We start from the raw sequence: 17,722 nt of genomic DNA, 5'->3' as shown, positions 1-17,722 counted from the left end.
TCTTCTGCATGTAAAGTAAGAGTTCTGTCATTGAGCAATGGTCCCTCTGTTCCAATACAGCCAAGATGGGGGGAGTGCAGTCTATGTCCATTATGATATCCTAGATGCCCTCAAAGCACCCAGACCCAATTTTTAAAATTTTTCCAAGCATATGATGTTGCTCTTAATCATATCAGTACCGCCAGTGCAGCTCCAAGGGGGGTGTTATTAGAATGAAAATTATTATTAATCCTTGTCCCCTGTGTAGTTGCCTATCCTTGCAATAGATACAGTTCTCCAAGGTTGGGCTATGCCAGATGCAGGCTCATGTGAGTGAATCCTCCCCCCTACAAAAGAATCCCTTCCATACAGAAAATGAGCTATCTGGTAGAAATTTCTATCCTAACCACCATTCTGACAGAATTGTTTTCTTTATGTCATCACTGTGTTAATGATTGCAAGCTAAAGTGGTAAGCCCCAAATATATTTGCCACACCACTAAGAGACGAGCCACATTCCATGGGATTCTAAAGGATTGGGAATTACTTTTACAATACAGAAAATGATTGCAGCCACAGGGGGAAAAGTCGAAGGCTTTCATGGCCGGCATCCATAGTTTTTTGTGGGTTTTTCGGGTTATGAGGCCATGATCTAGATGATTTTCTTCCTGACGTTTCGCCAGCATCTGTGGCTGGCATCTTCAGCTGAAAACCCCACAAAAAACTACAGGGGGAAAAGATAGGGAGAAAAAAGACTGAGGCACCAGTCGCTATGGTTGCCAAAATTTTTCAGTGAAATTCTTTAGCAAAGTGGGGAAGAGAGGAAGAACTGGAGTTCAGAGAACCAACTGTTTAGGAATACAGGGAGGTGGGATTTGTGCTGCAAAGGTTTTTTTTAAAAAAATAAAGAAATAAAGAAGCACTGTTCCTGCTCCTCCTGAAAGGTTCCTTAAAAAAATACTAGGACCCTATCCATCTCTGCAGCTGCCTCTTTTACATTTGGGCTGGTATCCTGTACCTCAGTCCCATCTGTTCCAGAAGAGACATGGGATGTAGGGTTGCCAGATCAGAAGCACCTCAGGCCTCAAGATTTCAGGGCAAACCTTCTGACACCTAAGGACAACCCCTGGTGATATCACAGGGAACAAGCTCTGGTGGTGTCATTCAGCATCCACCTCAGATAATCAGAGCATATTCTTCAAATAACTGTATATTGCAGCTGTGGATTTGTAACCTAGAGTTATGGATCTGTAACTGCTCCTTATTCAGTAATACTATGTGTTCACCATCATGGCATGATTGCTATGATCGTAAATGCCACATCCTAACCTATGTTAACAGCCAGCAGCCACACTAAGTAATGGTGGGCTTTTCAGCTGGTGATTGGGGCGCAGGAGGATGACATTTTCAGCCCTCTCCCACTAACAAGCAAGGCTGCAACGATCAGAAACAGGATACCTGTTGCAATTCCTTATTGCAGTCTCACTCTGTGGTGGGAGAGTCTTGGAAACTTCATCCTTCTGCACCTTGATTGCCAGCTGAACATATCTCCATCAATTTATGAAATTGGTGGCTGTGTTGTGAGGGGTGTTAGGCTAGGAAAAGTTCATTTACACATGTTTAAGTAAGTAGGTGATGGTCATGGAATATTTTTAGCAGGGAGACTGAGATTGCATGTTTTCAGATGGAGAAGTGTTTCAGATGAAAGAAATTACAGTGTTTTGCAAGTGACAGAAAAATAATGTGTTGACACCTAGTAGTCAACCAAACTTTGTTAGGGGCCTGTTAATAGAGCAGGATAGTTGGTTGATATTTCCTCAGTGGTATAAAATAATTGAGAATCTCTCTTTTCTGTTTGAGTTGAAATACCAATGAGACTTTAGGGAAGGTGGTCCTCCATGTACCTGGAAGGCAGAAGATAGAGGGACTGGCTAACTATGGTTGTGGAGAGAGATGCTTTCAGAGAAGCATCTTTTTCTCACATTTGATTTATATCCCTAGCTCTTACCACTGAATTTGTTTAGAAATGTGTGAAGTTTGAAAAGTTAAAAAGAAAACTTAGATGACATCAAATAGAATTAGTTAGCCCTCCATATCCATGGATTCTTTATCCATAAATATTGAAAATATTTAAAGAATTTATGAATTTCAAAAAGCAAACCTTCATTTTACCATTTTATATAAGGGATGCCACATAAAGACAAGCAACACCAGAGGAGGAAAAATTGTATTTTTGTACATGAGAGATGGCTTTAAACCTGAACATCCATCTCCACCCATTCCCAGCAAGCACCAGGGCTTGACATGAACTTATTGGTATGCATATCATAGTTGCACACATTGGTGAACCAAACGCCAGGGATGAGGTGAGGAAAAAGTCAGTGGTTATATTCATATCAAGCTATTGTACCATTTGAAGCAAGTTGGAGTGTCATTGCCATGCATCTAGGTTGCCATATTAGCTGGTTAGCCCTATTACCTTGGAAGTTTGAACTGGGTTTCTTCATGACTCTTCTATAATTCTATCATTCTATGATCATTTCCACAGTGAGTTTTATATCATCTTCTGATATTGGAAAGATAGGTGAAGAATATAAACATAAATTTCACATACAGCCACCAGAATTTATTTATCCAACTATATCCCCTTAGAAAGTTTATGGTGTATGGTCTACAAGTTAAATGTGTTTTCAAAAGGTATATTGAAATAAAGAAAATGATGAAAGAATAAAATATTCTTTGCATTTTTTTTAAAAAATTTTTTTGCCCAGGCCTAACATTGCATTAAAAATGAGCTAAAATCCCTAGTAAAGGACTAATATTGAACCTTGTAAGCAAAAGCAGTGGATTCTGTCAATGTAAATAAGGCTCATGCGACATGTTTCAAATGAATATGAGTTGATGAATCCTTTGCTGCTGACCTGTTCGAAAGAGCCTGAGTTGCAAATGAATGGACGGTTTCTCCAAGAGAGGTAGACACTAGTTGCAGCCTGGGGAAAGAGGAAGCAGATAAAAGCAAATCTAGATTTCCCTTGCAATGACAGCTGCATATTAATCTAAAGAATTTCTCAAAAATCAAAAAGACATTTTTCAGCAAAATACACCCCTAGAGCCTCCATCATAAAGCAGGGGAATAAACTTGAAACGGGATTGATTTCATCTTAAAGGGAATATCACTTTGAAATGTTACCAACTGCAGTTGTCTTATTTGGTTTTCAATACTATAACAAAATTGTGCCATATTGTGTCAAATAAGGAGATAATATAACAGCTTTAAACAAATTTTGTAATTATGAGATCAATCAAAAAATGAATTAAATTTGTATGCATTAGGTAAGTAATGTCACTGAATATTGAACAGATCCAAATACCAACTTTGGTTTCTTTTCTTGCTTTGAAGGCTTTTCATTTTGAACATAGTTTTTTTAAAAAAACAAAAACCCACTAACCGGAATGACAATCATAAAGGAAGGAAAAGGTACATGCAAATTTTAACTACAATGAAGCTCAGTGCAGTCTTTTAGCAAATGATCATAATAAATGCCTACTTGTTAATAAAATGAAAAGGAATTATGGAACATGATTACATGTGCATGTGCGCACACACACACACACATCCGAATACACCAAACTATTATATATTTTCACTTACAGTAAACCAGTCAGTGAGTATAGCTGTCAGCATTGTCATTTACTCTGCTTCATTCTGTGTAACATTTTTATAGTGGTAGAACATAACTGAGAAGAATACCGCAGTGCATTCTGAGAACGTTCTGGGAACCCAATGGGAACGGAACGCATTTAAGTATACCACACATATGTGTTCCCATCGGGTTCCCAGAATGTTCCCAATGTGTTCCACATGTGTTCCAGGGAGGGGGTGGATTGGATGTGTTCCCAGCAAGCTGTAACGTTCTCAGAATGTTCCACAAGAGGTCTGTGCAGTATTCTTCCGTTCTCAAATCCATTCTCTCATTCCTCCATCTCCTGATTGGTTGAAAGAATGACAGGCAGAGAGGCAGGCAGGCGAGCGACTGCGGTGAGGGAAGGTGTGGGGGGGAAGAAGGAGGGAGGGAAGGAAGGAAAAAGGGAGGGAAGGTGGGACAAGGGAGAGAAGAGGAAAGGAGGGAAAGAGAGAGAAAGAGAGAGGGAAGGAGAAAATGGAAAGAGGGAGAGAGAAGGAAGGATAAGCAGCGAGAAAGAGAGTGAAGGAGGAGGGCAAAACAGAGTGAAAAGAGAGAAGGAAGGGAAGGAGGGGACCAGGGCAGAGAGCAAGAGGGCGAGGGTCTGGCTGCTTCTGCGGGGGCCTCTGGTGTCGTGTCCAGCGGGGCTCCTGTGCTGTCAGCCTGCAGGAGGTAGGGATGCCAGGGATGCCCAGGACCCTCTCCTCCTTCCCTCCAGGAGGAAACCCACAAAAGCTCCTCTGTTTGGAGCACCACACAAAAGCAAGCAAACAACTCCCAGAATTCCATAGCAAAGAGCCAGACAAAGAGTTAAAGCGGGGAAGGAAGCTCACAATCTGAAGGCACACGATACATGCACACACACAGGAGGCAAAGGGTGACAAGCTGCAAAAAAGGGGAACTGGAGTGACAACAGAGGACTCTTCCTTTCAAACCGGTTTAAAGAGCTGCATTGGCTGCCAGGGCTAAATACCCAGACTGAGGTATTTGTAGTGGGCACTTGCTTCCAGAGGCATTCGGAGGGGCAGAAACCGAATCTTCCCAGTTCCTTACAGTCTTCCAAACGAAATACGCATAATAATAATAATAATAATAATAATAATAATAATAATAATAAATTTTATTTCTACCCCGCCCTTCCATGGAAATGATCAGGGCGGCTTACAAAATTTATAAAAAACATTTCAATACAGATTAAAAATTCAATATAACAATTAAAACCATTACTACAAAAAACAGGAACAGGAAACAGTGGAATAGAAAAATACACATATCAGGGGCAGAGGAAGTATGCAAAAAGGTACATCGATCCAGGGTCAGAAGGGAAAAAGGGGCAGGAAAAATAGAAAAACAAATTAAGGTGGGAAGGCCAGCCGGAATAGATATGTTTTCAGCTGTTTTTTAAAAACAGCTAATGAGGCGGCGGAGCGAAGCTCTGCAGGGAGCTTATTCCAAAGTAGAGGGGCAGCAGTAGTAAAAGCCCTCTGTGAGGTCCGGGTAAGGTTAGACCTAGGGACCTCCAACAATTTAGTCCCGGATGTTCTGAGTGTGCGGGGTGGATTATATGGGGAGAGGCGGTCCTCCAAGTACCCTGGGCCCAAGCCATTTAGGGCTTTATAGGTCAAAACCAACACCTTATATTGAGCTCGGAAGCGAATAGGCAGCCAATGAAGGTCTTTTAAAATAGGTGTTATATGGTCCGACCTGGAGCTACCAGCGACCAATCTAGCTGCCATATTCTGCGCCAATTGCAGCTTCCGAGTTTGGTACAAGGGTTGCCCCATGTAGAGCGCGTTGCAGAAATCCAATCGAGAGGTTACCAAAACATGTACAACAGATTCTAGGTCCTTTCGGTCCAGGTAGGGACGCAGCTGGCGTATCAGCCGAAGCTGATAACAGGCACTCCTGACCGTCGCATCCACCTGAGAAGTCAGCTGGAGCGACGAATCAAGGAGTACTCCCAAGCTGCGCACCGAGTCCTTCAGGGGGAGCGTGACCCCATTCAGGGCCGGGTGACAGATCTCACCACCAGAAACCGGGGAACCTATCACCAGTACTTCCGTTTTCCCTGGATTCACACTGAGTTTGTTCTCCCTCAGCCAGCCCATTACCGACGCCAAGCAGGCATCTAGAGGAGAGATGCCATCCTTAGTTACTGCATCAGTCGGAGACATAGAGAAAATTATCTGGGTGTCATCAGCGTACTGATAACACCGTGCCCCATGTCTCCGGATGATCTCTCCCAGCGGCTTCATGTAAATGTTGAATAGCATAGGGGACAAAATCGCTCCCTGAGGGACACCAGATGTCAGGGCCCTCCTATCGGAGCGACAGTCCACCAGCTCCACCATCTGGGACCTGCCCGAGAGGTAGGAACGGAACCACTGCAATGCAGTGCATGCGCTACAGCAAAACGTTCTGGGAACGTTCTCAAGAAAAAGGGATACGCTGTGCGGTAAAATGCATTTTCATCACGTTCCCATCACGTTCCACTTTCCTCAATGCGGTAATATCCGTTCCCAGAATGTTCCCAGAACGTTCTGTCTCAGAACGTTCTGAGAACAATATGCGATAATCTTCTGAGTTGTGAGACCAACAAAACATAATGTTCAAGTGTGATATCCTCTATGTGTCTGGAACAAAAGTTTAACACCTAATGTGTAAACTAACAGTGACTGAAAAGACACATACACACACATGATTGTGTGTGCGTGTGCGCACATGAGCGCACTTGTAGTACAGAAGATGAGAAGGTTCTGTTCCAGAAGAGACATGGGATGGAGGGATGCCAGATCAGAAGCACCTCAGGCCTCAAGATTTCAGGGCAAACCTTCTGACACCTAAGGACAATCCCTGGTGATATCACAGGGAACAATCTCTGGTGGTGTCGTTCAGCATCCACCTAAGATAATCAGAGCATATTCTTCAAATAACTAACAGAAAGTTCAATAAATAGAAATTAAGTTTTCCATGCTCTGCACTGAACAGAAAAAAACAAACTTTTCCTGACTCCTGTTATAAATCTTTGCAAACGCAACTTTTGTTTCTTAGATGTCTTTTGGTAGAACTGAATAACCAAATTATTATAATTTCTGCTTTTTTAACTACATAGTCACACATAGACAAAGTAAGTAGTAATGATTTAAATAGGGTCACATAGGATTTTTTGTTTGTTTGTTTGTTTGTTTGCTATTCTCCATTGAAAGGAACATTTTATGAAGAACTTATATCAATGGGAATCAGAATAAGTGAACTGCAAGGCTTATTTGAAAATTCCCTGTGGTGGATTAAGGGTCAATAAAGCCATCCATTGGCACTGAGCTGGTGAAACATTAATCTCCACCTGCTTTCTCAACTTTCTTCCAACATATTCTTGAACAATGTCAGGTCTGTATTTAAGAAAACTATTAAATAACTTAATATATTTCAGTGGATTTACAGAAACATCAGCAAAAAGGGAAAAAAATAAAAGACATAAATATCCTATGTTCAAATCTTTCCTTGAAGAGTTTCTCTGTAAATGGGGAACTCTTCCTATCCAGACTGTTAGTTTTAAAATAGTTAAATAATGTTAAAGAGTAACTAGGTTAAACTAAATGGCTTGAATATGTTCCCTGGGAGGGAGGCAAAATCTTGAGAATTATCTTAAACCTAAATTGAGGTAGTGTTAAGGAGTACATACATCGATTTTAACCCTCATGCACTAAAAATCTGAAGAGAAAAAGTTGAACTGAGTAAATTCTGGGATATTTTCTACCATCATTAGACTTGCATTATACTATTAGTACAGTGGGCCCTTGTTATCCACCGAGGTTTGGTTCCATGACACCCCATGGATACTAAAATCTGTGGCTGCTCAAGTCCCATTAAATGCAATGGCATAGTAAAATGGTGTGCCATATATAAAATGGCAAAATCAAGGGTTTGCTATTTGGAATTTATACTGTTTTTGAATATGTTCAAGCTGTGAATGCTTTAATCTGTGGATAAAAAAATCCATGCATACAAAGGGCCGACTGTACTAGGCTTAGCAGTGTAGTGTAGCAGTGTAGTTAGAGAGAGGATTAAGATTAGTGGTACAATTGGACATGCACTTCCTAGTCTGAATACTATTGTTAGTCCAAACTACAGAAGACTCTTTGAATCAACGGAATTTTCCTAGATATTGATACACCATTTAGCAATTGATTTCATGGGCCTACTCTAGTTGGGACTAACCAAAGGGATTTTCTGAACCTAGTGAGAATTCCAGTATCATGCTGTCTACCAAATAGAGCCAGCCTACTGAAACCAGAGTGGCCACTTGTACTTCTTTTAATTATGGTTCACCAATATAAGTGGATGGAAGAAAGAAGTACCTCAAAGTTTATAAAAATCATTAGATTTACTGGAAAAAAAATTTACTCATGTGGTTCCTGTTTAACAACAACAAAACAACATGCCCTGCGTACCCCCCCCCAACTGTCCCAATTTGGCAATTAATCCACTTCTTCAGCTTCTTTGAAAATGTCCCAATTTCTCTCTCATACTTCCTCTCATTTTCCTCCCTTGTCCTCAGCCTACTCCAACTGTTGCAAACTGACTTCAAAATACAAACATTGTTAGCAGAGGGAGAGGAGGAAAGGGCCAGAATCTTACCTTTCCGTGTAGATTCAGGCAAAAGCAAACTGCTACAGCCTCCTAGCTTGTGTATTTTTCCTCATCAACACTTCTGCCATTTTGACCACACTCTAGTATTGCTTGGTCTCACATGTACCACTTTTCATGTGTTAAATGTTGAAGGTAGCAGCTGCTGAAACTTGGGGACATCTAGACATTTGTTTACACCTTTTAATTTGTGTTTATTTTATTTGTATCTAACTTTGATCATTATCTTTATATTTTAACTGCCTTTTAAAAAGTGTTTCAAATTAATGTTTCTAGTGTGATGGGATTTTTTTCCAAACATATATACTATCCAATGCTTTTTGTTTTAACTCAAATTTGTCAGTTGCCTTGGGACCCATATTGTGAGAAAGGCAGGATATAAATTTAATAAATATATAAACTGCAGCAGAGAATTCCAAGTATCTCACAAAACTACTGATCCCAGAATTCAAAGGACTGCAGCCATGGCAGAAAAAGTGGAATAGTAGTGCTACAGTTATATGGTACAGATTTATCCTTACTCCCTTATTTCTCTGTTTAATATTCAGTGGAATTGTCACACAAAGAGACACAAAAGATGTGTCTACACCAGTCACAAAAAATTGGGTGCAGACCAGAATATGCTACTCCAGAGCTGTCCTGGATCCACTACGTGAGTGCTACACACACCAGTATGAAAATGAGGGGAAGCCACTTTGTTCTCCAGATGGTCAGCCAGGCTGACCACAGATCAGTATTTCTGACCTGTTCTCAGATTCACCACTCCCACTGCTGCCTCACCAACCATAAAAATAGCTCCTTGGCAGATGAGCCTTGCCAGTGATGGCACTTCTGGTGAGGTCAGAACAGAGCTGTTAGCCATGTTATCAATGAGGAGTGAAAGAGTGACATCTTCATTGATCACATGACTGGTTGCCCCGTTCTGACACTGTGCAAGCAATGTGTTGACAGTGGGGCTTTGCAGTGAATGGAGTGCTTGCCTGGGAAGGTGGCAGCCTCAGAGGACCTGGAGCAACAGGAAGGAAGACTTTTTCCCTTCCCCACCAGTGGCTGAGCTCGGTTGGGGAGCAGATCGCTGATAGCACTGGCCTGTCAAGAATTGCAATCCTTGCTCGCCACCTCAATCTGGCTTGATCCAGTGATCCATATGTTACAGCAACCTGAAAAATACCACATTTTGAGAGAATTCCAGATTAAAAGGGAACTTATTTTAATTTGAATTACCAACCAAAAGAACTCAATTCACCACAGAAATGGATTTGTAAAGTTTAAAGAGATTGTAGCAGATATGAGTTGAGTCCAGGCGTTTTGGCCAGTGTAGACAAACCCAAAGTTTCCACTCCAGATACTAATACAGGCACATCAAGAGAACATAAGAGACTTGTGCTTTCTGCTCATACTGACTCTGATATCTTGAACATCTGTGGCAGCCTTCAAATAGAGTAACTGTTTAAATATATTGATTAATTACAGTAACCTAATCTCTGAAAGGACTTCGGATGATTTTGTTGACCATGCTTGTCCGTGCTTGGTGCCCCATGATTCTAATAACAGCACTTCACTTTCCTAATCCACCCAAAACTATTTTCACAGGCATCAGTGTGGTGATGTCCTCCTGCAGGTTACTTTGCATTTAAACAGCACTGCTGTCTTCAGTGCTTCTAATAGTTTGAAATTTCCTCTTGCTCAGCCATTCAACTTTCAGCATTTGTGGCATAGCCTTGCTTTTTTTTAATTGCCTAAAGAAATAAAGGAGTGGAGCTTCCATATTTTAAGACACTCTGTCAGACATTAAGAAACACAGAGGTGAACACCTCCTTCCACCTGTAATCACACCATGTGTCTAGTTGAAATAAAAGGTGTAATAGGTTTTACATAGAGCAAAGTTACATCTTGTTAGAAGAAATACAGCCACAGGTATTATTGGCAATATATATTCCAAATAAACAACCTTAGCTGTGCTCAGAACTGAAAGTCAGATAACAGCCCTGGACATGCATGAACCAATAAATCCCTTATTAGGGCAATGAATCACCAGTGAAGAACCTCAGCTAGTGATGGCTGATGGCTTTCACATCCATGAGGCAGAGAATTTGCTCCAGCAACTGTGTGAATAGATCAGTTTCAGTTTGTGACTACCACTGATGTGGACAAGCTGCTAGGGTGAGTAAGGAAGACTCCTTGCTCTCCCTTTCTGTATTCAGTACAAGCTCCTGCTGGGGACATTTAAAGCCCTCCATGGGCTGCCCGCCCCTATTTATCAGACCTTCTTTCTTCTCACCTTCCAACTAAGGCCCTCCGTTCTGGTAGTCAAAGTCGGCTGTCCCAGCCCAGGATTTCCTCTGCCCCATCTAGGTTTCGCCCCTTTTCACTTGCTGCCCCTCACTCCTGGAACCTTCTTCCCTCGTGAGCAAGAGCCATCACTTCTTTAACCAGCTTCAAAACGGAGTTGAAGACCATCCTGTTCAGAGAAGCGTTCCCAGGCATTGCGTGATTGTCACTTGCTATCTGATGTTCTTTTTGTTGCCTGTTTTATTGAACCATTTCCTGTATTGCTATGTGTTTTATGTGTATTATCCTATCATTTCTTAGATTGTACGCCATAGGCAGGTTTACTCTTTTATATTTGTTGTTTTTATGTACAGCGCTGTGCAAATCTACAGTGCTATATAAAATAATAATAATAATAATAATAATAATAATAATAATAATAATAATATGAACTCTAGATCCCTGTCCTACTTGGGTACTAAGGGAGGAGATGCAATTAGACCTCAATTGCAATATATTATTAATGCATCCCTCAGGGAGGGAAGTTTTTCATCTTCTTTAAAAGAAACAGCGGTAAAACCACTTCTTTAAAAGCCCTCCCTAGCTGTTAACAACTATAGACCAATATCAAATCTTCCTTTTCTGGCCAAGGTGATTGAGAAGGCAGCTGCCTTTCAACCCTAGGTAGTCTTGGATGACACACACTTCCTTGATCTATTTCAAACTAGCTTTGAAGCAGGATACATAGAACTTTATCGCATTGGTCCTGGAATGGGCATGTAGCGTTCCAAAATTGAACGTTCTGGGGACAGGAGGTGGCAGGGAACGCATTTTATTGCACAGCAAGAAATCTGCCACCGCCGCCAAGCATCCCCATCCCATTCCGGATGCGTCCCAGAGGTGGTGATTTTCAGGAACACTTGAGAAGCATTCCCGGAATTTGCCCCCTAGGGAACACATCCGGAATGGGATGGGGATGCTTGGCAGTGGTGGCAGCATTCCCGCTGTGCAGTAAAATGCATTCCCCACCACCTCCCGTCCCCAGAACATTCCGTTTTGGAACGCTACAGGCCCGTTCCAGGGCCAATGCGATAAAGTTCATAGTTGAGACCACTAAATACTATGCAATGAAAGAACTAGTGGGGCCCTGGTGGCGCAGTCGTTAAATGCCTGTACTGCAGCCACTCACTCAATATCATAAGGTTGCGAGTTCAAGACCAGAAAAATGGCTCAAGCTCGACTCAGGCTTGCATTCTTCCGAGGTCGCTAAAATGAGTACCCAGATTGATGGGGGCAAATTAGTTTACAGTTGTAAACCGCTTAGACACTGCTTAGGTGGTATGAAGCGGTATATAAATGAAGCTTGTTTGTTTGTTTGTTTGTTTGTTAGTGAATAATCTTCACCTGAGCATTGACAGGGATAGTATGTCCCTGCTGGTGCTTTTGGCCTCTCAGTGGCATTCAGTGGTGTCTGGAACACCTGGAGGATTTGGGAATTGGAAGCACTGTGCTTCAATCATTCTGGTCCTGTCTCTTGGGCAGGTTTCCAATAGTAATGCTTGGGGATAGCTGTTATATGGCATACCACAAGGTGCCATCCTATCCACAATGCTATTCAACATCTACATGAAACCACTGGAAGAGATCATCCAGAGGCATGGGATGGGGTGATGTCAGTATGTCGATGAAACTCAAATATACTTCTGTGTACCTTCAATAAAAGCATCTGCTAAAGACAGCATCTCTCATCTGAATGAATGCCTGGAGGAGATAATAGATTGGATGAGGAAAGCAAAACCAAAGCAAAATCCAGACAAAACAGACCTTTGCTTGCTGTCGAAAGTCCTAACCTGGGGTTGGAGGAGTATCAAAGAGCCCTGAATGAAGTTACACATTCTCTGAAAGACTGTGTTTGCAGCTGGGAGGTGCTTTTAGATCCACCACTCCAAATAACAGTCCAGATAGATGTGGCTGTCAGAAGTGCTTATTAGCAGCTTCTGCTGTTACACTAACTGCACCCTTTCCTAGAACTGAAGGACCTAAAGATGGTAGTGCACACACTGGTCCAAGTCCAAGGCTGGACTTCTATGCTGTGATGTACATTGGGCTACCTCTGTACCATGTTCAGAAACTTCATTTAGTTCAAAACATGGCAACCAGATTGGTTACTGGTGTATCTAGGGGTGACTACAGTTGTCTCTTCTGATTCGCAGGAGATCCGTTCCAAACCCATCCAACCCCGTGAATCGGAAAACTGCAAATATTAAAGCCCCATTGAAAATAATGATGGTGCAGTCCTGCATGTGCCATTTTGTCCCTCCTGGCTTCCAGTCTGTGGAAATTCAAGACCACAAATGGGAAGTCAGCGAATCCAGAGGGATGACTGTATATTTCATTTATATTAAAATAACTCCAGTGGTTACTACTTAGTTTCTGGCCTAAGTACAAAGTTTTGGCTATTACCTTTAAAGCCTTACATGGATTGAGTCCAGGTTACCTACAGAATCATTTTCTCCCATATAATCCATCCCATACACTCAGGTCCTCTGGGAAACAAGTACTTTAGTCAGCCAAAATTAGTCTGACTGCTACGCAGATGACATTTTCTTTAGCTGCCCCAGACTGTGGAATAACCTGCTGAAAGAGATTCATCAGCTCAACACACTGTCTTAAACTGAAATCAACAGTAAAGACCCGTCTCTTCTGGCCAACCCATCTGGATTTTTTTTTATTTTTTTTTTGGATTATGGTTTATGAAATATTTAGAGATGGATTTCAATATGTATTCATTTTATATATTCCTTTAAGTAATATTATGTGTTGTGGTATTTATTGTTGTTCCCTGTCTTGATCCATAGGGAGAGGTAGGTAAGACATTAATAATATTTTTATTACAGTGTTGTTTAATATATTTTAGATTGTTAAAATCATCCTTATTTTAATTTTGAACTGACTGAAATTATTGAACATGATTTTAGTGTATATTGCCCTGAAATTATATTTAAAAAAGAATATAAATCTTTAAATAAATAAGTAAATAATTCTGGCCTTAAACCATTAGGGTTTCTTTTTGTTTCTTTTCTTTTCTTTTGTTTCATTTGCTTATCGACTAACTGATATATTACATGCAGAAATAATTCATTTGGTACATGTTGGGTCTTTGCTTAGGCAGCTATCCTTTTTACCAGCAACATAATCCTGATGTGCTTTCCCTCTAACAGGTCACTCTATGGTTATGCCAGCATTTCTTCTCCTCATCTCCATGCTGCCATCTTTCAGGCTATTAAAACCACTCACGAAGTAACATATTAAATAAACATTATTGCAGTCTAAAGTGCCACGGCAAACAATTCTTTAGATTTAGACATGACTCAACATTCATGATGGGTTAGAAAAAGAGAGATGACCTTTAATTGATCTGTGTCTCTGTCTCACTATACAAATTCCAGATTTAAAAAGAAGTATGCAGTGGTTAAATTTATAGCGCCAGAAAGCCCAGTCTCATCTCTAATTATCCCTGACATTCTAAAGAGTTCGAACATAAAATCACAAAGCTCAAGTATGGATCAGACCTTCCTTCCAAAACCTGGAGTTTTGTTTAGTTTTTGACATGGCAAAGGAGCTATAGAGAAGTTCACTGGCATCCACAGTTCAAAGCATTCCAGGCTTCTTTTATTCAAGTTCATTGTTAATTTGTAGCCAAAGAGAATTTTTGCTGACCTGACATTTCATTGAATTTTATATCAAGTCAATATTCATGCAGTCCATGTGTCACTTGCATTCTCTAGCACTTGACTGAAATGAAGGTCTGCAAAGAGAAGAACTTGGGAAAGTTACTTTGTGGGGGGGATTAAAACTCCCCAGTTGCCCCTTCAACATGGCTGAGGACATGCTGTTTGGGGGACTATGAAGATGATAGTCTAAAAATCAGCTCTGAAAACTCAGGTCTGGAAAAGAGTGACATTTTTATACTACTCCTGCACCTTGATAGAGATGTTGGTGCTCAGAAGTGGTGTCTAGGAAATTCTTTAGGATTTAGCCATCTAAGGATCTTCTTGCAGTGTTGCCCTTTCCACCTCTAGTAACACTCAGAAACATTGAACTCACACAATAGAGAAGGAAATAGGGTATAGAACTGGAGAACTGATAGTTGCTTTAAGAGTGGATATTAACAGGAAGGAGCAGCTGCAGCTGACCTCTTTTCCACCGCTCTGGGATACTTAACTGCACAGGTATGGGTGGCAGGGGTCAATATGCCCCAAGGCTCTTGGGCACCATGTCTGCAGGGAGCCAAAATACCTGCATTTCCTTAGTCAAAATGGCAACCAGAAGTAGGGGGTCCCAGATCTCAGGTCCTAACCCATCTTATCCTGTCCTCAGGATGAGGAATCTCAGGGCAAGAGTATTATCTTGAAAAACTCTGTGTGTCTGTGTGTGTGTGTGTACATTCCTTATGGCATACTCTGTGTATCTGATATCGTAAGTTGATGCTTACAATATCAAGCTTAATGACACCGTCACAGGCTGACCCTCGTAATATCATCTTTGTTGCAAGAGTCACCCCCGAGAGGTTGGCCCTGAGTTTCAGGTTTTGACCCTGAAATCTCAGGTGTAGAGATACTCCTGACATGGCAACCCTAACCAGAAGTAATGTTGCATCACTCCCTGTCACCATTTGGAGAGGGAGTCTGATGAAAACAAAGCAGTCATGTTTGATGGCATTAGCAGGAGCTGCCCCTTGTAACATCACTCTTCCTTTATCAAGAGGACCGAAGCCCTGTAACATCACACGAGATCATTCCTAGGTCTCAGGTGATATTTCTATCAATGTGACTTCTCCTGGGGTTGCCACCCTGTGACACTCTTTTTCTTCTAAACAGTTCCTGCTTAACCTTGTGTGAGGCAGGGAGAAAACAAGGATACTTTGAAGTAAGCTCAAGGAACTGCTACTTCGAAAAATAACATAAGTACACTCTAGTCCAGGAGTGGGCATCTGAAGGATAACCAGAGACCAATGTATTCTAGAGGATTGTGCATGGACCTGTGTGTGTGTGTGTGTGTGTTGTGTATATTTCTGAGTTATAATGGCACTAAGGGGACCCTATCATGGGGCTTTCTTGGCAAGATTTATTCAGAGGGTGTTTGTCATTGTCTTCCCCTAAGGCTGAGAGCATGTGACTTGCCTAAGGTCACCCAGTGGGTTTCATGGCCGAGCTGGAAATTGAACCCTGGTCTCTAGATTTGAAGTCCAATACTTAAACCACTATGCCATGCTGATTGGCCCTAGATGGCCAAAAACGCCCCCTCCCCCCCCAAAAAAAAGAGCAAAAAAAGAAAAGGAAAGGAAAAGACAAAATGTTCACTTCTGGTTTTGAAACACACACATATACACGTGTGCATCTATACACACAGGCTGCAATCCAGCATCCACTCAGTGTAGTGTAAATATCTGCCTAAGGAGATACATTGCACTAGCACTAGTCTATGCAACCTCCATTCAGAACAGTAACAGCAATGATATGGTGCCATTGTGCAATATGCAATTGCATTATTCAATGTGCAGTGCAGAACCACAGTCTGAAATGTTATTGCATGCACACTTCTGCTTCTCTCGTATCTGTAAAATATATCTACCACAGTGTAACAAATAATCTGCCCTGAATATGCATCTCATTAACTGCATGCCAGGCCAAGCATGGGCTCTATAACCTGTTTAAAAGGCCGTACTGCCTTTCCAACCTTTTAGAACAGGAAGCTTTCTGGCCATAAAAGGGCAGTCCAGAGAGTCTTGGGGAAAAACAAGGATGGAAGGGGGGAAGCGTTGTCGCCCACACCTGCACTAGCACACTCATACAAACATTTGTGCCTATTCAGGTGTGGCTTCAGAAATGCATTGCTAGCTTAGCACTTCAATTGAGGATGATCTACTAACTGAAATACTAAATAAAAGTGATATTTTCTACAACAACAGATTTCTACACACTATATAGGTTAGCCAAGAGGGGCAGGGGAAGGATGAGTTTCTTTCTGTTCCCAAATTTGTAGTATTATGGAGAATGAAACCAAAAATCATTCACATCTACAACTCTTGCATTTGTGTGTTTGCGTTCTCTTGGTAATTTTGCCTGCCTCTTTTCTTCAGATACCATTTACACCAAATCAGAGAGGCCAGACATTCTGTTGTGGGTTAAATGGGATGCCAACAACTTTTCTAAATGCTCAACTAAAATTTTAAGTTACTGAAATGTTAGAAATTTGGGGACTGAAGAGGAATTTCATGGGTCAGGGGGCAGAATTTTTATTTGGGGACGACAATGCTCTTCCTCCCCAAATTGCCCACATGATTTGTTGTTTTTGTTGTGTGCCTTCAAGTTGTTTCAGATTTATGCTGACCCTAAGGCAAACCTATCACAGGGTTTCTTTTCAAGATTTGTTTAGAGGGGATTGCTGTTACTTTCTTTTGAGGTTGAGAGAGTGTGACTTTCTCAAGGTCACCAAGCAGGGATTTGAACCCTGGTCTCCAGAGTCATAGCCCTGCACTCAAATCACTACACCACACTTGCTCTCTACTACGAGATAAATTCAGATGTTGAATTTATTAAAGCTTTCAGTCCTAGGAAAGACTGAGTGGTTTTTTTTAAGGGCTGTTATTTATATATAAACAATGTTTCCCATTTCAAGTGCAAAGAAAAACATTCTAATCAGTTGGTTTCCTCTCACTTAAACATAATTACTTTGACATAAGCATCATGAATAGGAAAGTATTGAGTACTTAGTAATCATTAGGAAAAAGACAAATCACACACAGGGCTTGGCAAACAAAAGATTAAGAGAGAGAGCATTTATAATTTTTTACATATGACACACTCACTAGAATACTTGAACAATCTCCCTCAGGAGTCCTCACATAATCCTGGAAAAAAGTAAAGAATAAATAAAAGAAAGACACTATTTAAAATTTCATTTTAATGAGCTTCTGAGATATGTTTTTACTCTGTTTAAAAACTAATTTAATGGGGTACCATGCTGTTTGCAATACTGTGATTAGATTTAGATAAGTTGCCTTCTCATTGGTACAAATCTTATAGCAAGGCAGGGGGACCCCTTCTCAAGTATACACTGCACATAACACATTTTTATATT

Source organism: Sceloporus occidentalis, unplaced genomic scaffold, assembly GCF_023333645.1.
Source record: "Sceloporus occidentalis isolate IW3139 unplaced genomic scaffold, rSceOcc1.0.p SCAF_2, whole genome shotgun sequence".
In the NCBI taxonomy this organism is placed as follows: Eukaryota; Metazoa; Chordata; class Lepidosauria; order Squamata; family Phrynosomatidae; genus Sceloporus; species Sceloporus occidentalis.
This window is presented reverse-complemented; position numbering follows the sequence as displayed.